The 21,964-nt window shown below is 45.2% G+C and overlaps 1 protein-coding gene across 2 annotated transcripts in view; it reads right to left on the bottom strand.

The window, feature by feature from the left end:
• The window catches only part of kcnh5b (potassium voltage-gated channel, subfamily H (eag-related), member 5b), a 668,271-nt gene that overhangs the window by 220,941 nt on the left and 425,366 nt on the right, over positions 1-21,964 (bottom strand). The window lies entirely within an intron of this gene.

Here is a 21,964-nt window from a genome sequence, read left to right as displayed (position 1 = left end):
TCTGTTCCTACAAGAGTCTCTATGACAACAAGTACCTTTGTTCCTACAAGCGTCTCTGTTCCTATAAGTAACTCTGTTCCTACAAGTATCTCTGTTCCTACAAGTGTCTCTGTTCCTACAAGTGACTGTGTTCCTACAACTACCTCTGTTCCGACAACGACCTCTGTTCCGACAAATACCTCTGTTCCTAAAAGTGTCTTTGTTCCTACAAGTACCTCTGTTCCTACAAGTACCTCTGTTCCTAAAAGGGTCTCTATTACAACAAGTGTCTCTGTTCATACAAGTACCCCTGTTCCTACAAGTACCCCTGTTCCTACAAGTGTCTCTGTTCCTACAAGTGCCTCTGTTCCTACAAGTGTCGCTGTTCCTATAAAAGTCTCTGTTCCTACAAGTGTCTCCGTTCCTACAAGTGTCGCTGTTCCTACAAGTGTCTCTGTATCTACAAGTGTCTCTGTTCCTACAAGTGTCGCTGTTCCTACAAGTGTTTCTGTTGCTACAAGAGCCTCTGTTCCTACAAGTGCCTCTGTTCCTACAAGGGTCTCTGTTCCTACAAGTGTCTCTGTTCTTACAAGGGTCTCTATTACTACAAGTGTCTCTGTTCCTACAAGTTTCTCTGTTCCTACCAGTGTCTCTGTTCCGACAAGTGTCTCTGTTCCTATAAGTACCTCTGTTCCTACAAGCGTCTCTGTTCCTATAAGTGCCTCTGTTCCTACAAGTCTCTTTGTTCCCACAAGTGCCTCTGTTCCTACAAGAGTCTCTGTTCCTACAAGTGCCTCTGTTCCTACAAGTTCCTCTTTTCCTACAAGTGTCTCTGTTCCTACAAGTGCCTCTTTTCCTATAAAAGTGTCTGTTCCTACAAGTGTCTCCGTTCCTACAATTGTCTCCGTTCCTACAAGTGTCGCTGTTCCTATAAAAGTCTCTGTTCCTACAAGTGACACCGTTCCTACAAGTGTCGCTGTTCCTACAAGTGCCTCTGTTCCTACAAGGGTCTCTGTTCCTACAAGTGTCTCTGTTCTTACAAGGGTCTCCATTACTACAAGTGTCTCTGTTCCTACAAGTTTCTCTGTTCCTACCAGTGTCTCTGTTCCGACAAGTGTCTCTGTTCCTATAAGTACCTCTGTTCCTACAAGCATCTCTGTTCCCACAAGTGCCTCTGTTCCTACAAGAGTCTCTGTTCCTACAAGTGCCTCTGATCCTACAAGTGTCTCCGTTCCTACAAGTACCTCTCTTCCTACAAGTGTCTCTGTTCCTACAAGTGCCTCTGTTCCTACAAGTACCTCTGTTCCAAAAATACCTCTGTTCCTACAAGGGTCTCGGTTCCTACAAGTGTCCCTGTACCTACCAGTGTCTCTGTTCCTACAAGTTCCTCTTTTCCTACAAGCGTCTATGTTCCTACAAGTGCCTCTGTTCCTACAAGTGTCTCTGTTCCTACAAGCGTCTCTGTTCCTACAACTACCTCTGTTCCTACAAGTGTCTCCGTTCCTACAAGTGTCTCCGTTCCTACAAGTGTCTCTGTTCCTACAAGTACCTCTGTTCCTACAAGAGTCTCTATGACAACAAGTACCTTTGTTCCTACAAGCATCTCTGTTCCTATAAGTACCTCTGTTCCTACAAGTATCTCTGTTCCTACAAGTGTCTCTGTTCCTACAAGTGACTCAGTTCCTACAACTACCTCTGTTCCGACAACGACCTCTGTTCCGACAAATACCTCTGTTCCTAAAAGTGTCTTTGTTCCTACAAGTACCTCTGTTCCTACAAGTACCTCTGTTCCTAAAAGGGTCTCTATTACAACAAGTGTCTCTGTTCATACAAGTACCCCTGTTCCTACAAGTACCCCTGTTCCTACAAGTGTCTCTGTTCCTACAAGTGCCTCTGTTCCTACAAGTGCCTCTTTTCCTATAAAAGTGTCTGTTCCTACAAGTGTCTCCGTTCCTACAATTGTCTCCGTTCCTACAAGTGTCGCTGTTCCTATAAAAGTCTCTGTTCCTACAAGTGTCTCCGTTCCTACAAGTGTCGCTGTTCCTACAAGTGTCTCTGTTCCTACAAGTGTCTCTGTTCCTACAAGTGTCGCTGTTCCTACAAGTGTTTCTGTTGCTACAAGAGCCTCTGTTCCTACAAGTGCCTCTGTTCCTACAAGGGTCTCTGTTCCTACAAGTGTCTCTGTTCTTACAAGGGTCTCTATTACTACAAGTGTCTCTGTTCCTACAAGTTTCTCTGTTCCTACCAGTGTCTCTGTTCCGACAAGTGTCTCTGTTCCTATAAGTACCTCTGTTCCTACAAGCGTCTCTGTTCCTATAAGTGCCTCTGTTCCTACAAGTCTCTTTGTTCCCACAAGTGCCTCTGTTCCTACAAGAGTCTCTGTTCCTACAAGTGCCTCTGTTCCTACAAGTGTCTCCGTTCCTACAAGTACCTCTCTTCCTACAAGTGTCTCTGTTCCTACAAGTGCCTCTGTTCCTACAAGTACCTCTGTTCCAAAAATACCTCTGTTCCTACAAGGGTCTCGGTTCCTACAAGTGTCCCTGTTCCTACCAGTGTCTCTGTTCCTACAAGTTCCTCTTTTCCTACAAGCGTCTATGCTCCTACAAGTGCCTCTGTTCCTACAAGTGTCTCTGTTCCTACAAGCGTCTCTGTTCCTACAACTACCTCTGTTCCTACAAGTGTCTCTGTTCCTACAAGTGTCTCCGTTCCTACAAGTGTCTCCGTTCCTACAAGTGTCTCTGTTCCTACAAGTACCTCTGTTCCTACAAGAGTCTCTATTACAACAAGTACCTCTGTTCCTACAAGTGTCTCTGTTCCGACAAGTGTCTCTGTTCCTACAAGTGACTCTGTTCCTACAACTACCTCTGTTCCGACAACAACCTCTGTTCCGACAACTACCTCTGTTCCTAAAAGTGTCTTTGTTCCTACAAGTACCTCTGTTCCTACAAGTACCTCTGTTCCTAAAAGGGTCTCTATTACAACAAGTGTCTCTGTTCATACAAGTACCCCTGTTCCTACAAGTACACCTGTTCCTACAAGTGTCTCTGTTCCTACAAGTGCCTCTGTTCCTACAAGTGTCTCTGTTCCTACATGTGTCTCTGTTCCTGCAAGTGTCGCTGTTCCGAAAAGGGTCTCTGTTCCTATAAAAGTGTCTGTTCCTACAAGTGTCTCCATTCCTACAAGTGTCTCTGTTCCTACAATTCTCTCTGTTCCTTCAACAGTCTCTGTTCCTACAAGTGTCTCTGTTCCCACAAGTGCCTCTGTTCCCACAAGGGTCTCTGATACTACAAGTGTCTCTGTTCCTACAAGTATCTCTCTTCATACAAGGGTCTCTATTACAACAAGCGTCTCTGTTCCTACAAGCGTCTCTGTCCCTACATGTGCCTCTGTTCCTACAAGTGTCACTGTTTCTACAAGTGTCTCTGTTCCTACAAGTGCCTCTTTTCCTATAAAAGTGTCTCTTCCTACAAGTGTCTCCGTTCCTACAATTGTCTCCGTTCCTACAAGTGTCGCTGTTCCTATAAAAGTCTCTGTTCCTACAAGTGTCTCCGTTCCTACAAGTGTCGCTGTTCCTACAAGTGTCTCTGTTCCTACAAGTGTCTCTGTTCCTACAAGTGTCGCTGTTCCTACAAGTGTTTCTGTTGCTACAAGAGCCTCTGTTCCTACAAGTGCCTCTGTTCCTACAAGGGTCTCTGTTCCTACAAGTGTCTCTGTTCTTACAAGGGTCTCTATTACTACAAGTGTCTCTGTTCCTACAAGTTTCTCTGTTCCTACCAGTGTCTCTGTTCCGACAAGTGTCTCTGTTCCTATAAGTACCTCTGTTCCTACAAGCGTCTCTGTTCCTATAAGTGCCTCTGTTCCTATAAGTGCCTCTGTTCCTACAAGTCTCTTTGTTCCCACAAGTGCCTCTGTTCCTACAAGAGTCTCTGTTCCTACAAGTGCCTCTGATCCTACAAGTGTCTCCGTTCCTACAAGTACCTCTCTTCCTACAAGTGTCTCTGTTCCTACAAGTGCCTCTGTTCCTACAAGTACCTCTGTTCCAAAAATACCTCTGTTCCTACAAGGGTCTCGGTTCCTACAAGTGTCCCTGTTCCTACCAGTGTCTCTGTTCCTACAAGTTCCTCTTTTCCTACAAGCGTCTATGTTCCTACAAGTGCCTCTGTTCCTACAAGTGTCTCTGTTCCTACAAGCGTCTCTGTTCCTACAACTACCTCTGTTCCTACAAGTGTCTCTGTTCCTACAAGTGTCTCCGTTCCTACAAGTGTCTCCGTTCCTACAAGTGTCTCTGTTCCTACAAGTACCTCTGTTCCTACAAGAGTCTCTATGACAACAAGTACCTTTGTTCCTACAAGCGTCTCTGTTCCTATAAGTAACTCTGTTCCTACAAGTATCTCTGTTCCTACAAGTGTCTCTGTTCCTACAAGTGACTGTGTTCCTACAACTACCTCTGTTCCGACAACGACCTCTGTTCCGACAAATACCTCTGTTCCTAAAAGTGTCTTTGTTCCTACAAGTACCTCTGTTCCTACAAGTACCTCTGTTCCTAAAAGGGTCTCTATTACAACAAGTGTCTCTGTTCATACAAGTACCCTGTTCCTACAAGTACCCCTGTTCCTACAAGTGTCTCTGTTCCTACAAGTGCCTCTGTTCCTACAAGTGGCTCTTTTCCTATAAAAGTGTCTGTTCCTACAAGTGTCTCCGTTCCTACAATTGTCTCCGTTCCTACAAGTGTCGCTGTTCCTATAAAAGTCTCTGTTCCTACAAGTGTCTCCGTTCCTACAAGTGTCGCTGTTCCTACAAGTGTCTCTGTACCTACAAGTGTCTCTGTTCCTACAAGTGTCGCTGTTCCTACAAGTGTTTCTGTTGCTACAAGAGTCTCTGTTCCTACAAGTGCCTCTGTTCCTACAAGGGTCTCTGTTCCTACAAGTGTCTCTGTTCTTACAAGGGTCTCTATTACTACAAGTGTCTCTGTTCCTACAAGTTTCTCTGTTCCTACCAGTGTCTCTGTTCCGACAAGTGTCTCTGTTCCTATAAGTACCTCTGTTCCTACAAGCGTCTCTGTTCCTATAAGTGCCTCTGTTCCTACAAGTCTCTTTGTTCCCACAAGTGCCTCTGTTCCTACAAGAGTCTCTGTTCCTACAAGTGCCTCTGTTCCTACAAGTGTCTCCGTTCCTACAAGTACCTCTCTTCCTACAAGTGTCTCTGTTCCTACAAGTGCCTCTGTTCCTACAAGTACCTCTGTTCCAAAAATACCTCTGTTCCTACAAGGGTCTCGGTTCCTACAAGTGTCCCTGTTCCTACCAGTGTCTCTGTTCCTACAAATTCCTCTTTTCCTACAAGCGTCTATGTTCCTACAAGTGCCTCTGTTCCTACAAGTGTCTCTGTTCCTACAAGCGTCTCTGTTCCTACAACTACCTCTGTTCCTACAAGTGTCTCTGTTCCTACAAGTGTCTCCGTTCCTACAAGTGTCTCCGTTCCTACAAGTGTCTCTGTTCCTACAAGTACCTCTGTTCCTACAAGAGTCTCTATTACAACAAGTACCTCTGTTCCTACAAGTGTCTCTGTTCCGACAAGTGTCTCTGTTCCTACAAGTGACTCTGTTCCTACAACTACCTCTGTTCCGACAACAACCTCTGTTCCGACAACTACCTCTGTTCCTAAAAGTGTCTTTGTTCCTACAAGTACCTCTGTTCCTACAAGTACCTCTGTTCCTAAAAGGGTCTCTATTACAACAAGTGTCTCTGTTCATACAAGTACCCCTGTTCCTACAAGTACACCTGTTCCTACAAGTGTCTCTGTTCCTACAAGTGCCTCTGTTCCTACAAGTGTCTCTGTTCCTACATGTGTCTCTGTTCCTGCAAGTGTCGCTGTTCCGAAAAGGGTCTCTGTTCCTATAAAAGTGTCTGTTCCTACAAGTGTCTCCGTTCCTACAAGTGTCTCTGTTCTTACAATTCTCTCTGTTCCTTCAACAGTCTCTGTTCCTACAAGTGTCTCTGTTCCCACAAGTGCCTCTGTTCCCACAAGGGTCTCTGATACTACAAGTGTTTCTGTTCCTACAAGTATCTCTCTTCATACAAGGGTCTCTATTACAACAAGCGTCTCTGTTCCTACAAGCGTCTCTGTCCCTACATGTGCCTCTGTTCCTACAAGTGTCACTGTTTCTACAAGTGTCTCTGTTCCTACAAGTGCCTCTTTTCCTATAAAAGTGTCTCTTCCTACAAGTGTCTCCGTTCCTACAATTGTCTCCGTTCCTACAAGTGTCGCTGTTCCTATAAAAGTCTCTGTTCCTACAAGTGTCTCCGTTCCTACAAGTGTCGCTGTTCCTACAAGTGTCTCTGTTCCTACAAGTGTCTCTGTTCCTACAAGTGTCGCTGTTCCTACAAGTGTTTCTGTTGCTACAAGAGCCTCTGTTCCTACAAGTGCCTCTGTTCCTACAAGGGTCTCTGTTCCTACAAGTGTCTCTGTTCTTACAAGGGTCTCTATTACTACAAGTGTCTCCGTTCCTACAAGTTTCTCTGTTCCTACCAGTGTCTCTGTTCCGACAAGTGTCTCTGTTCCTATAAGTACCTCTGTTCCTACAAGCGTCTCTGTTCCTATAAGTGCCTCTGTTCCTACAAGTCTCTTTGTTCCCACAAGTGCCTCTGTTCCTACAAGTGTCTCCGTTCCTACAAGTGTCTCTGTTCCTACAAGTACCTCTGTTCCTACAAGAGTCTCTATGACAACAAGTACCTTTGTTCCTACAAGCGTCTCTGTTCCTATAAGTACCTCTGTTCCTACAAGTATCTCTGTTCCTACAAGTGTCTCTGTTCCGACAAGTGACTCTGTTCCTACAACTACCTCTGTTCCGACAACGACCTCTGTTCCGACAAATACCTCTGTTCCTAAAAGTGTCTTTGTTCCTACAAGTACCTCTGTTCCTACAAGTACCTCTGTTCCTAAAAGGGTCTCTATTACAACAAGTGTCTCTGTTCATACAAGTACCCCTGTTCCTACAAGTACCCCTGTTCCTACAAGTGTCTCTGTTCCTACAAGTGCCTCTGTTCCTACAAGTGCCTCTTTTCCTATAAAAGTGTCTGTTCCTACAAGTGTCTCCGTTCCTACAATTGTCTCCGTTCCTACAAGTGTCGCTGTTCCTATAAAAGTCTCTGTTCCTACAAGTGTCTCCGTTCCTACAAGTGTCGCTGTTCCTACAAGTGTCTCTGTTCCTACAAGTGTCTCTGTTCCTACAAGTGTCGCTGTTCCTACAAGTGTTTCTGTTGCTACAAGAGCCTCTGTTCCTACAAGTGCCTCTGTTCCTACAAGGGTCTCTGTTCCTACAAGTGTCTCTGTTCTTACAAGGGTCTCTATTACTACAAGTGTCTCTGTTCCTACAAGTTTCTCTGTTCCTACCAGTGTCTCTGTTCCGACAAGTGTCTCTGTTCCTATAAGTACCTCTGTTCCTACAAGCGTCTCTGTTCCTATAAGTGCCTCTGTTCCTACAAGTCTCTTTGTTCCCACAAGTGCCTCTGTTCCTACAAGAGTCTCTGTTCCTACAAGTGCCTCTGTTCCTACAAGTGTCTCCGTTCCTACAAGTACCTCTCTTCCTACAAGTGTCTCTGTTCCTACAAGTGCCTCTGTTCCTACAAGTACCTCTGTTCCTACCATTCTCTCTGTTCCTTCAACAGTCTCTGTTCCTACAAGTGTCTCTGTTCCCACAAGTGCCTCTGTTCCCACAAGTGCATCTGTTCCTACAAGAGTCTCTGTTCCTACAAGTGCCTCTGATCCTACAAGTGTCTCCGTTCCTACAAGTACCTCTCTTCCAACAAGTGTCTCTGTTCCTACAAGTGCCTCTGTTCCTACAAGTACCTCTGTTCCAAAAATACCTCTGTTCCTACAAGGGTCTCGGTTCCTACAAGTGTCCCTGTTCCTACCAGTGTCTCTGTTCCTACAAGTTCCTCTTTTCCTACAAGCGTCTATGTTCCTACAAGTGCCTCTGTTCCTACAAGTGTCTCTGTTCCTACAAGCGTCTCTGTTCCTACAACTACCTCTGTTCCTACAAGTGTCTCCGTTCCTACAAGTGTCTCCGTTCCTACAAGTGTCTCTGTTCCTACAAGTACCTCTGTTCCTACAAGAGTCTCTATGACAACAAGTACCTTTGTTCCTACAAGCGTCTCTGTTCCTATAAGTACCTCTGTTCCTACAAGTATCTCTGTTCCTACAAGTGTCTCTGTTCCTACAAGTGACTCTGTTCCTACAACTACCTCTGTTCCGACAACGACCTCTGTTCCGACAAATACCTCTGTTCCTAAAAGTGTCTTTGTTCCTACAAGTACCTCTGTTCCTACAAGTACCTCTGTTCCTAAAAGGGTCTCTATTACAACAAGGGTCTCTGTTCATACAAGTACCCCTGTTCCTACAAGTACCCCTGTTCCTACAAGTGTCTCTGTTCCTACAAGTGCCTCTGTTCCTACAAGTGCCTCTTTTCCTATAAAAGTGTCTGTTCCTACAAGTGTCTCCGTTCCTACAATTGTCTCCGTTCCTACAAGTGTCGCTGTTCCTATAAAAGTCTCTGTTCCTACAAGTGTCTCCGTTCCTACAAGTGTCGCTGTTCCTACAAGTGTCTCTGTTCCTACAAGTGTCTCTGTTCCTACAAGTGTCGCTGTTCCTACAAGTGTTTCTGTTGCTACAAGAGCCTCTGTTCCTACAAGTGACTCTGTTCCTACAAGGGTCTCTGTTCCTACAAGTGTCTCTGTTCTTACAAGGGTCTCTATTACTACAAGTGTCTCTGTTCCTACAAGTTTCTCTGTTCCTACCAGTGTCTCTGTTCCGACAAGTGTCTCTGTTCCTATAAGTACCTCTGTTCCTACAAGCGTCTCTGTTCCTATAAGTGCCTCTGTTCCTACAAGTCTCTTTGTTCCCACAAGTGCCTCTGTTCCTACAAGAGTCTCTGTTCCTACAAGTGCCTCTGTTCCTACAAGTGTCTCCGTTCCTACAAGTACCTCTCTTCCTACAAGTGTCTCTGTTCCTACAAGTGCCTCTGTTCCTACAAGTACCTCTGTTCCAAAAATACCTCTGTTCCTACAAGGGTCTCGGTTCCTACAAGTGTCCCTGTTCCTACCAGTGTCTCTGTTCCTACAAGTTCCTCTTTTCCTACAAGCGTCTATGTTCCTACAAGTGCCTCTGTTCCTACAAGTGTCTCTGTTCCTACAAGCGTCTCTGTTCCTACAACTACCTCTGTTCCTACAAGTGTCTCTGTTCCTACAAGTGTCTCCGTTCCTACAAGTGTCTCCGTTCCTACAAGTGTCTCTGTTCCTACAAGTACCTCTGTTCCTACAAGAGTCTCTATTACAACAAGTACCTCTGTTCCTACAAGTGTCTCTGTTCCGACAAGTGTCTCTGTTCCTACAAGTGACTCTGTTCCTACAACTACCTCTGTTCCGACAACAACCTCTGTTCCGACAACTACCTCTGTTCCTAAAAGTGTCTTTGTTCCTACAAGTACCTCTGTTCCTACAAGTACCTCTGTTCCTAAAAGGGTCTCTATTACAACAAGTGTCTCTGTTCATACAAGTACCCCTGTTCCTACAAGTACACCTGTTCCTACAAGTGTCTCTGTTCCTACAAGTGCCTCTGTTCCTACAAGTGTCTCTGTTCCTACATGTGTCTCTGTTCCTGCAAGTGTCGCTGTTCCGAAAAGGGTCTCTGTTCCTATAAAAGTGTCTGTTCCTACAAGTGTCTCCGTTCCTACAAGTGTCTCTGTTCCTACAATTCTCTCTGTTCCTTCAACAGTCTCTGTTCCTACAAGTGTCTCTGTTCCCACAAGTGCCTCTGTTCCCACAAGGGTCTCTGATACTACAAGTGTTTCTGTTCCTACAAGTATCTCTCTTCATACAAGGGTCTCTATTACAACAAGCGTCTCTGTTCCTACAAGCGTCTCTGTCCCTACATGTGCCTCTGTTCCTACAAGTGTCACTGTTTCTACAAGTGTCTCTGTTCCTACAAGTGCCTCTTTTCCTATAAAAGTGTCTCTTCCTACAAGTGACTCCGTTCCTACAATTGTCTCCGTTCCTACAAGTGTCGCTGTTCCTATAAAAGTCTCTGTTCCTACAAGTGTCTCCGTTCCTACAAGTGTCGCTGTTCCTACAAGTGTCTCTGTTCCTACAAGTGTCTCTGTTCCTACAAGTGTCGCTGTTCCTACAAGTGTTTCTGTTGCTACAAGAGCCTCTGTTCCTACAAGTGCCTCTGTTCCTACAAGGGTCTCTGTTCCTACAAGTGTCTCTGTTCTTACAAGGGTCTCTATTACTACAAGTGTCTCTGTTCCTACAAGTTTCTCTGTTCCTACCAGTGTCTCTGTTCCGACAAGTGTCTCTGTTCCTATAAGTACCTCTGTTCCTACAAGCGTCTCTGTTCCTATAAGTGCCTCTGTTCCTACAAGTCTCTTTGTTCCCACAAGTGCCTCTGTTCCTACAAGAGTCTCTGTTCCTACAAGTGCCTCTGATCCTACAAGTGTCTCCGTTCCTACAAGTACCTCTCTTCCTACAAGTGTCTCTGTTCCTACAAGTGCCTCTGTTCCTACAAGTACCTCTGTTCCAAAAATACCTCTGTTCCTACAAGGGTCTCGGTTCCTACAAGTGTCCCTGTTCCTACCAGTGTCTCTGTTCCTACAAGTTCCTCTTTTCCTACAAGCGTCTATGTTCCTACAAGTGCCTCTGTTCCTACAAGTGTCTCTGTTCCTACAAGCGTCTCTGTTCCTACAACTACCTCTGTTCCTACAAGTGTCTCTGTTCCTACAAGTGTCTCCGTTCCTACAAGTGTCTCCGTTCCTACAAGTGTCTCTGTTCCTACAAGTACCTCTGTTCCTACAAGTGTCTCTGTTCCTACAAGTGTCTCCGTTCCTACAAGTGTCTCCGTTCCTACAAGTGTCTCTGTTCCTACAAGTACCTCTGTTCCTACAAGAGTCTCTATGACAACAAGTACCTTTGTTCCTACAAGCGTCTCTGTTCCTATAAGTAACTCTGTTCCTACAAGTATCTCTGTTCCTACAAGTGTCTCTGTTCCTACAAGTGACTGTGTTCCTACAACTACCTCTGTTCCGACAACGACCTCTGTTCCGACAAATACCTCTGTTCCTAAAAGTGTCTTTGTTCCTACAAGTACCTCTGTTCCTACAAGTACCTCTGTTCCTAAAAGGGTCTCTATTACAACAAGTGTCTCTGTTCATACAAGTACCCCTGTTCCTACAAGTACCCCTGTTCCTACAAGTGTCTCTGTTCCTACAAGTGCCTCTGTTCCTACAAGTGGCTCTTTTCCTATAAAAGTGTCTGTTCCTACAAGTGTCTCCGTTCCTACAATTGTCTCCGTTCCTACAAGTGTCGCTGTTGCTATAAAAGTCTCTGTTCCTACAAGTGTCTCCGTTCCTACAAGTGTCGCTGTTCCTACAAGTGTCTCTGTACCTACAAGTGTCTCTGTTCCTACAAGTGTCGCTGTTCCTACAAGTGTTTCTGTTGCTACAAGAGCCTCTGTTCCTACAAGTGCCTCTGTTCCTACAAGGGTCTCTGTTCCTACAAGTGTCTCTGTTCTTACAAGGGTCTCTATTACTACAAGTGTCTCTGTTCCTACAAGTTTCTCTGTTCCTACCAGTGTCTCTGTTCCGACAAGTGTCTCTGTTCCTATAAGTACCTCTGTTCCTACAAGCGTCTCTGTTCCTATAAGTGCCTCTGTTCCTACAAGTCTCTTTGTTCCCACAAGTGCCTCTGTTCCTACAAGTGTCTCCGTTCCTACAAGTGTCTCTGTTCCTACAAGTACCTCTGTTCCTACAAGAGTCTCTATGACAACAAGTACCTTTGTTCCTACAAGCGTCTCTGTTCCTATAAGTACCTCTGTTCCTACAAGTATCTCTGTTCCTACAAGTGTCTCTGTTCCGACAAGTGACTCTGTTCCTACAACTACCTCTGTTCCGACAACGACCTCTGTTCCGACAAATACCTCTGTTCCTAAAAGTGTCTTTGTTCCTACAAGTACCTCTGTTCCTACAAGTACCTCTGTTCCTAAAAGGGTCTCTATTACAACAAGTGTCTCTGTTCATACAAGTACCCCTGTTCCTACAAGTACCCCTGTTCCTACAAGTGTCTCTGTTCCTACAAGTGCCTCTGTTCCTACAAGTGCCTCTTTTCCTATAAAAGTGTCTGTTCCTACAAGTGTCTCCGTTCCTACAATTGTCTCCGTTCCTACAAGTGTCGCTGTTCCTATAAAAGTCTCTGTTCCTACAAGTGTCTCCGTTCCTACAAGTGTCGCTGTTCCTACAAGTGTCTCTGTTCCTACAAGTGTCTCTGTTCCTACAAGTGTCGCTGTTCCTACAAGTGTTTCTGTTGCTACAAGGGTCTCTGTTCCTACAAGTGTCTCTGTTCTTACAAGGGTCTCTATTACTACAAGTGTCTCTGTTCCTACAAGTTTCTCTGTTCCTACCAGTGTCTCTGTTCCGACAAGTGTCTCTGTTCCTATAAGTACCTCTGTTCCTACAAGCGTCTCTGTTCCTATAAGTGCCTCTGTTCCTACAAGTCTCTTTGTTCCCACAAGTGCCTCTGTTCCTACAAGAGTCTCTGTTCCTACAAGTGCCTCTGTTCCTACAAGTGTCTCCGTTCCTACAAGTACCTCTCTTCCTACAAGTGTCTCTGTTCCTACAAGTGCCTCTGTTCCTACAAGTACCTCTGTTCCTACCATTCTCTCTGTTCCTTCAACAGTCTCTGTTCCTACAAGTGTCTCTGTTCCCACAAGTGCCTCTGTTCCCACAAGGGTCTCTGATACTACAAGTGTTTCTGTTCCGACAAGTATCTCTCTTCATACAAGGGTCTCTATTACAACAAGCGTCTCTGTTCCTACAAGCGTCTCTGTCCCTACATGTGCCTCTGTTCCTACAAGTGTCACTGTTTCTACAAGTGTCTCCGTTCCTACAAGTGCCTCTTTTCCTATAAAAGTGTCTGTTCCTACAAGTGTCTCCGTTCCTACAATTGTCTCCGTTCCTACAAGTGTCGCTGTTCCTATAAAAGTCTCTGTTCCTACAAGTGACACCGTTCCTACAAGTGTCGCTGTTCCTACAAGTGCCTCTGTTCCTACAAGGGTCTCTGTTCCTACAAGTGTCTCTGTTCTTACAAGGGTCTCTATTACTACAAGTGTCTCTGTTCCTACAAGTTTCTCTGTTCCTACCAGTGTCTCTGTTCCGACAAGTGTCTCTGTTCCTATAAGTACCTCTGTTCCTACAAGCATCTCTGTTCCCACAAGTGCATCTGTTCCTACAAGAGTCTCTGTTCCTACAAGTGCCTCTGATCCTACAAGTGTCTCCGTTCCTACAAGTACCTCTCTTCCTACAAGTGTCTCTGTTCCTACAAGTGCCTCTGTTCCTACAAGTACCTCTGTTCCAAAAATACCTCTGTTCCTACAAGGGTCTCGGTTCCTACAAGTGTCCCTGTTCCTACCAGTGTCTCTGTTCCTACAAGTTCCTCTTTTCCTACAAGCGTCTATGTTCCTACAAGTGCCTCTGTTCCTACAAGTGTCTCTGTTCCTACAAGCGTCTCTGTTCCTACAACTACCTCTGTTCCTACAAGTGTCTCCGTTCCTACAAGTGTCTCCGTTCCTACAAGTGTCTCTGTTCCTACAAGTACCTCTGTTCCTACAAGAGTCTCTATGACAACAAGTACCTTTGTTCCTACAAGCGTCTCTGTTCCTATAAGTACCTCTGTTCCTACAAGTATCTCTGTTCCTACAAGTGTCTCTGTTCCTACAAGTGACTCTGTTCCTACAACTACCTCTGTTCCGACAACGACCTCTGTTCCGACAAATACCTCTGTTCCTAAAAGTGTCTTTGTTCCTACAAGTACCTCTGTTCCTACAAGTACCTCTGTTCCTAAAAGGGTCTCTATTACAACAAGTGTCTCTGTTCATACAAGTACCCCTGTTCCTACAAGTACCCCTGTTCCTACAAGTGTCTCTGTTCCTACAAGTGCCTCTGTTCCTACAAGTGGCTCTTTTCCTATAAAAGTGTCTGTTCCTACAAGTGTCTCCGTTCCTACAATTGTCTCCGTTCCTACAAGTGTCGCTGTTCCTATAAAAGTCTCTGTTCCTACAAGTGTCTCCGTTCCTACAAGTGTCGCTGTTCCTACAAGTGTCTCTGTTCCTACAAGTGTCTCTGTTCCTACAAGTGTCGCTGTTCCTACAAGTGTTTCTGTTGCTACAAGAGCCTCTGTTCCTACAAGTGCCTCTGTTCCTACAAGGGTCTCTGTTCCTACAAGTGTCTCTGTTCTTACAAGGGTCTCTATTACTACAAGTGTCTCTGTTCCTACAAGTTTCTCTGTTCCTACCAGTGTCTCTGTTCCGACAAGTGTCTCTGTTCCTATAAGTACCTCTGTTCCTACAAGCGTCTCTGTTCCTATAAGTGCCTCTGTTCCTACAAGTCTCTTTGTTCCCACAAGTGCCTCTGTTCCTACAAGAGTCTCTGTTCCTACAAGTGCCTCTGTTCCTACAAGTGTCTCCGTTCCTACAAGTACCTCTCTTCCTACAAGTGTCTCTGTTCCTACAAGTGCCTCTGTTCCTACAAGTACCTCTGTTCCAAAAATACCTCTGTTCCTACAAGGGTCTCGGTTCCTACAAGTGTCCCTGTTCCTACCAGTGTCTCTGTTCCTACAAGTTCCTCTTTTCCTACAAGCGTCTATGTTCCTACAAGTGCCTCTGTTCCTACAAGTGTCTCTGTTCCTACAAGCGTCTCTGTTCCTACAACTACCTCTGTTCCTACAAGTGTCTCTGTTCCTACAAGTGTCTCCGTTCCTACAAGTGTCTCCGTTCCTACAAGTGTCTCTGTTCCTACAAGTACCTCTGTTCCTACAAGAGTCTCTATTACAACAAGTACCTCTGTTCCTACAAGTGTCTCTGTTCCGACATGTGTCTCTGTTCCTACAAGTGACTCTGTTCCTTCAACTACCTCTGTTCCGACAACAACCTCTGTTCCGACAACTACCTCTGTTCCTAAAAGTGTCTTTGTTCCTACAAGTACCTCTGTTCCTACAAGTACCTCTGTTCCTAAAAGGGTCTCTATTACAACAAGTGTCTCTGTTCATACAAGTACCCCTGTTCCTACAAGTACACCTGTTCCTACAAGTGTCTCTGTTCCTACAAGTGCCTCTGTTCCTACAAGTGTCTCTGTTCCTACATGTGTCTCTGTTCCTGCAAGTGTCGCTGTTCCGAAAAGGGTCTCTGTTCCTATAAAAGTGTCTGTTCCTACAAGTGTCTCCGTTCCTACAAGTGTCTCTGTTCCCACAATTCTCTCTGTTCCTTCAACAGTCTCTGTTCCTACAAGTGTCTCTGTTCCCACAAGTGCCTCTGTTCCCACAAGGGTCTCTGATACTACAAGTGTTTCTGTTCCTACAAGTATCTCTCTTCATACAAGGGTCTCTATTACAACAAGCGTCTCTGTTCCTACAAGCGTCTCTGTCCCTACATGTGCCTCTGTTCCTACAAGTGTCACTGTTTCTACAAGTGTCTCTGTTCCTACAAGTGCCTCTTTTCCTATAAAAGTGTCTCTTCCTACAAGTGTCTCCGTTCCTACAATTGTCTCCGTTCCTACAAGTGTCGCTGTTCCTATAAAAGTCTCTGTTCCTACAAGTGTCTCCGTTCCTACAAGTGTCGCTGTTCCTACAAGTGTCTCTGTTCCTACAAGTGTCTCTGTTCCTACAAGTGTCGCTGTTCCTACAAGTGTTTCTGTTGCTACAAGAGCCTCTGTTCCTACAAGTGCCTCTGTTCCTACAAGGGTCTCTGTTCCTACAAGTGTCTCTGTTCGTACAAGGGTCTCTATTACTACAAGTGTCTCTGTTCCTACAAGTTTCTCTGTTCCTACCAGTGTCTCTGTTCCGACAAGTGTCTCTGTTCCTATAAGTACCTCTGTTCCTACAAGCGTCTCTGTTCCTATAAGTGCCTCTGTTCCTACAAGTCTCTTTGTTCCCACAAGTGCCTCTGTTCCTACAAGAGTCTCTGTTCCTACAAGTGCCTCTGATCCTACAAGTGTCTCCGTTCCTACAAGTACCTCTCTTCCTACAAGTGTCTCTGTTCCTACAAGTGCCTCTGTTCCTACAAGTACCTCTGTTCCAAAAATACCTCTGTTCCTACAAGGGTCTCGGTTCCTACAAGTGTCCCTGTTCCTACCAGTGTCTCTGTTCCTACAAGTTCCTCTTTTCCAACAAGCGTCTATGTTCCTACAAGTGCCTCTGTTCCTACAAGTGTCTCTGTTCCTACAAGCGTCTCTGTTCCTACAACTACCTCTGTTCCTACAAGTGTCTCTGTTCCTACAAGTGTCTCCGTTCCTACAAGTGTCTCCGTTCCTACAAGTGTCTCTGTTCCTACAAGTACCTCTGTTCCTACAAGAGTCTCTATGACAACAAGTACCTTTGTTCCTACAAGCGTCTCTGTTCCTATAAGTACCTCTGTTCCTACAAGTATCTCTGTTCCTACAAGTGTCTCTGTTCCGACAAGTGACTCTGTTCCTACAACTACCTCTGTTCCGACAACGACCTCTGTTCCGACAAATACCTCTGTTCCTAAAAGTGTCTTTGTTCCTACAAGTACCTCTGTTCCTACAAGTACCTCTGTTCCTAAAAGGGTCTCTATTACAACAAGTGTCTCTGTTCATACAAGTACCCCTGTTCCTACAAGTACCCCTGTTCCTACAAGTGTCTCTGTTCCTACAAGTGCCTCTGTTCCTACAAGTGCCTCTTTTCCTATAAAAGTGTCTGTTCCTACAAGTGTCTCCGTTCCTACAATTGTCTCCGTTCCTACAAGTGTCGCTGTTCCTATAAAAGTCTCTGTTCCTACAAGTGTCTCCGTTCCTACAAGTGTCGCTGTTCCTACAAGTGTCTCTGTTCCTACAAGTGTCTCTGTTCCTACAAGTGTCGCTGTTCCTACAAGTGTTTCTGTTGCTACAAGGGTCTCTGTTCCTACAAGTGTCTCTGTTCTTACAAGGGTCTCTATTACTACAAGTGTCTCTGTTCCTACAAGTTTCTCTGTTCCTACCAGTGTCTCTGTTCCGACAAGTGTCTCTGTTCCTATAAGTACCTCTGTTCCTACAAGCGTCTCTGTTCCTATAAGTGCCTCTGTTCCTACAAGTCTCTTTGTTCCCACAAGTGCCTCTGTTCCTACAAGAGTCTCTGTTCCTACAAGTGCCTCTGTTCCTACAAGTGTCTCCGTTCCTACAAGTACCTCTCTTCCTACAAGTGTCTCTGTTCCTACAAGTGCCTCTGTTCCTACAAGTACCTCTGTTCCTACCATTCTCTCTGTTCCTTCAACAGTCTCTGTTCCTACAAGTGTCTCTGTTCCCACAAGTGCCTCTGTTCCCACAAGGGTCTCTGATACTACAAGTGTTTCTGTTCCGACAAGTATCTCTCTTCATACAAGGGTCTCTATTACAACAAGCGTCTCTGTTCCTACAAGCGTCTCTGTCCCTACATGTGCCTCTGTTCCTACAAGTGTCACTGTTTCTACAAGTGTCTCCGTTCCTACAAGTGCCTCTTTTCCTATAAAAGTGTCTGTTCCTACAAGTGTCTCCGTTCCTACAATTGTCTCCGTTCCTACAAGTGTCGCTGTTCCTATAAAAGTCTCTGTTCCTACAAGTGACACCGTTCCTACAAGTGTCGCTGTTCCTACAAGTGCCTCTGTTCCTACAAGGGTCTCTGTTCCTACAAGTGTCTCTGTTCTTACAAGGGTCTCTATTACTACAAGTGTCTCTGTTCCTACAAGTTTCTCTGTTCCTACCAGTGTCTCTGTTCCGACAAGTGTCTCTGTTCCTATAAGTACCTCTGTTCCTACAAGCATCTCTGTTCCCACAAGTGCATCTGTTCCTACAAGAGTCTCTGTTCCTACAAGTGCCTCTGATCCTACAAGTGTCTCCGTTCCTACAAGTACCTCTCTTCCTACAAGTGTCTCTGTTCCTACAAGTGCCTCTGTTCCTACAAGTACCTCTGTTCCAAAAATACCTCTGTTCCTACAAGGGTCTCGGTTCCTACAAGTGTCCCTGTTCCTACCAGTGTCTCTGTTCCTACAAGTTCCTCTTTTCCTACAAGCGTCTATGTTCCTACAAGTGCCTCTGTTCCTACAAGTGTCTCTGTTCCTACAAGCGTCTCTGTTCCTACAACTACCTCTGTTCCTACAAGTGTCTCCGTTCCTACAAGTGTCTCCGTTCCTACAAGTGTCTCTGTTCCTACAAGTACCTCTGTTCCTACAAGAGTCTCTATGACAACAAGTACCTTTGTTCCTACAAGCGTCTCTGTTCCTATAAGTACCTCTGTTCCTACAAGTATCTCTGTTCCTACAAGTGTCTCTGTTCCTACAAGTGACTCTGTTCCTACAACTACCTCTGTTCCGACAACGACCTCTGTTCCGACAAATACCTCTGTTCCTAAAAGTGTCTTTGTTCCTACAAGTACCTCTGTTCCTACAAGTACCTCTGTTCCTAAAAGGGTCTCTATTACAACAAGTGTCTCTGTTCATACAAGTACCCCTGTTCCTACAAGTACCCCTGTTCCTACAAGTGTCTCTGTTCCTACAAGTGCCTCTGTTCCTACAAGTGGCTCTTTTCCTATAAAAGTGTCTGTTCCTACAAGTGTCTCCGTTCCTACAATTGTCTCCGTTCCTACAAGTGTCGCTGTTCCTATAAAAGTCTCTGTTCCTACAAGTGTCTCCGTTCCTACAAGTGTCGCTGTTCCTACAAGTGTCTCTGTTCCTACAAGTGTCTCTGTTCCTACAAGTGTCGCTGTTCCTACAAGTGTTTCTGTTGCTACAAGAGCCTCTGTTCCTACAAGTGCCTCTGTTCCTACAAGGGTCTCTGTTCCTACAAGTGTCTCTGTTCTTACAAGGGTCTCTATTACTACAAGTGTCTCTGTTCCTACAAGTTTCTCTGTTCCTACCAGTGTCTCTGTTCCGACAAGTGTCTCTGTTCCTATAAGTACCTCTGTTCCTACAAGCGTCTCTGTTCCTATAAGTGCCTCTGTTCCTACAAGTCTCTTTGTTCCCACAAGTGCCTCTGTTCCTACAAGAGTCTCTGTTCCTACAAGTGCCTCTGTTCCTACAAGTGTCTCCGTTCCTACAAGTACCTCTCTTCCTACAAGTGTCTCTGTTCCTACAAGTGCCTCTGTTCCTACAAGTACCTCTGTTCCAAAAATACCTCTGTTCCTACAAGGGTCTCGGTTCCTACAAGTGTCCCTGTTCCTACCAGTGTCTCTGTTCCTACAAGTTCCTCTTTTCCTACAAGCGTCTATGTTCCTACAAGTGCCTCTGTTCCTACAAGTGTCTCTGTTCCTACAAGCGTCTCTGTTCCTACAACTACCTCTGTTCCTACAAGTGTCTCTGTTCCTACAAGTGTCTCCGTTCCTACAAGTGTCTCCGTTCCTACAAGTGTCTCTGTTCCTACAAGTACCTCTGTTCCTACAAGAGTCTCTATTACAACAAGTACCTCTGTTCCTACAAGTGTCTCTGTTCCGACATGTGTCTCTGTTCCTACAAGTGACTCTGTTCCTTCAACTACCTCTGTTCCGACAACAACCTCTGTTCCGACAACTACCTCTGTTCCTAAAAGTGTCTTTGTTCCTACAAGTACCTCTGTTCCTACAAGTACCTCTGTTCCTAAAAGGGTCTCTATTACAACAAGTGTCTCTGTTCATACAAGTACCCCTGTTCCTACAAGTACACCTGTTCCTACAAGTGTCTCTGTTCCTACAAGTGCCTCTGTTCCTACAAGTGTCTCTGTTCCTACATGTGTCTCTGTTCCTGCAAGTGTCGCTGTTCCGAAAAGGGTCTCTGTTCCTATAAAAGTGTCTGTTCCTACAAGTGTCTCCGTTCCTACAAGTGTCTCTGTTCCCACAATTCTCTCTGTTCCTTCAACAGTCTCTGTTCCTACAAGTGTCTCTGTTCCCACAAGTGCCTCTGTTCCCACAAGGGTCTCTGATACTACAAGTGTTTCTGTTCCTACAAGTATCTCTCTTCATACAAGGGTCTCTATTACAACAAGCGTCTCTGTTCCTACAAGCGTCTCTGTCCCTACATGTGCCTCTGTTCCTACAAGTGTCACTGTTTCTACAAGTGTCTCTGTTCCTACAAGTGCCTCTTTTCCTATAAAAGTGTCTCTTCCTACAAGTGTCTCCGTTCCTACAATTGTCTCCGTTCCTACAAGTGTCGCTGTTCCTATAAAAGTCTCTGTTCCTACAAGTGTCTCCGTTCCTACAAGTGTCGCTGTTCCTACAAGTGTCTCTGTTCCTACAAGTGTCTCTGTTCCTACAAGTGTCGCTGTTCCTACAAGTGTTTCTGTTGCTACAAGAGCCTCTGTTCCTACAAGTGCCTCTGTTCCTACAAGGGTCTCTGTTCCTACAAGTGTCTCTGTTCGTACAAGGGTCTCTATTACTACAAGTGTCTCTGTTCCTACAAGTTTCTCTGTTCCTACCAGTGTCTCTGTTCCGACAAGTGTCTCTGTTCCTATAAGTACCTCTGTTCCTACAAGCGTCTCTGTTCCTATAAGTGCCTCTGTTCCTACAAGTCTCTTTGTTCCCACAAGTGCCTCTGTTCCTACAAGAGTCTCTGTTCCTACAAGTGCCTCTGATCCTACAAGTGTCTCCGTTCCTACAAGTACCTCTCTTCCTACAAGTGTCTCTGTTCCTACAAGTGCCTCTGTTCCTACAAGTACCTCTGTTCCAAAAATACCTCTGTTCCTACAAGGGTCTCGGTTCCTACAAGTGTCCCTGTTCCTACCAGTGTCTCTGTTCCTACAAGTTCCTCTTTTCCAACAAGCGTCTATGTTCCTACAAGTGCCTCTGTTCCTACAAGTGTCTCTGTTCCTACAAGCGTCTCTGTTCCTACAACTACCTCTGTTCCTACAAGTGTCTCTGTTCCTACAAGTGTCTCCGTTCCTACAAGTGTCTCCGTTCCTACAAGTGTCTCTGTTCCTACAAGTACCTCTGTTCCTACAAGAGTCACTATGACAACAAGTACCTTTGTTCCTACAAGCATCTCTGTTCCTATAAGTAACTCTGTTCCTACAAGTATCTCTGTTCCTACAAGTGTCTCTGTTCCTACAAGTGACTGTGTTCCTACAACTACCTCTGTTCCGACAACGACCTCTGTTCCGACAAATACCTCTGTTCCTAAAAGTGTCTTTGTTCCTACAAGTACCTCTGTTCCTACAAGTACCTCTGTTCCTAAAAGGGTCTCTATTACAACAAGTGTCTCTGTTCATACAAGTACCCCTGTTCCTACAAGTACCCCTGTTCCTACAAGTGTCTCTGTTCCTACAAGTGCCTCTGTTCCTACAAGTGGCTCTTTTCCTATAAAAGTGTCTGTTCCTACAAGTGTCTCCGTTCCTACAATTGTCTCCGTTCCTACAAGTGTCGCTGTTGCTATAAAAGTCTCTGTTCCTACAAGTGTCTCCGTTCCTACAAGTGTCGCTGTTCCTACAAGTGTCTCTGTACCTACAAGTGTCTCTGTTCCTACAAGTGTCGCTGTTCCTACAAGTGTTTCTGTTGCTACAAGAGCCTCTGTTCCTACAAGTGCCTCTGTTCCTACAAGGGTCTCTGTTCCTACAAGTGTCTCTGTTCTTACAAGGGTCTCTATTACTACAAGTATCTCTGTTCCTACAAGTTTCTCTGTTCCTACCAGTGTCTCTGTTCCGACAAGTGTCTCTGTTCCTATAAGTACCTCTGTTCCTACAAGCGTCTCTGTTCCTATAAGTGCCTCTGTTCCTACAAGTCTCTTTGTTCCCACAAGTGCCTCTTTTCCTACAAGAGTCTCTGTTCCTACAAGTGCCTCTGTTCCTACAAGTGTCTCCGTTCCTACAAGTACCTCTCTTCCTACAAGTGTCTCTGTTCCTACAAGTGCCTCTGTTCCTACAAGTACCTCTGTTCCAAAAATACCTCTGTTCCTACAAGGGTCTCGGTTCCTACAAGTGTCCCTGTTCCTACCAGTGTCTCTGTTCCTACAAGTTCCT

The sequence above is a fragment of the Hemitrygon akajei genome, chromosome 3, assembly GCF_048418815.1.
Source record: "Hemitrygon akajei chromosome 3, sHemAka1.3, whole genome shotgun sequence".
In the NCBI taxonomy this organism is placed as follows: Eukaryota; Metazoa; Chordata; class Chondrichthyes; order Myliobatiformes; family Dasyatidae; genus Hemitrygon; species Hemitrygon akajei.
Note: the sequence above shows the minus strand (reverse complement) of the source record. Positions and strands in the feature narration are given on the sequence as shown.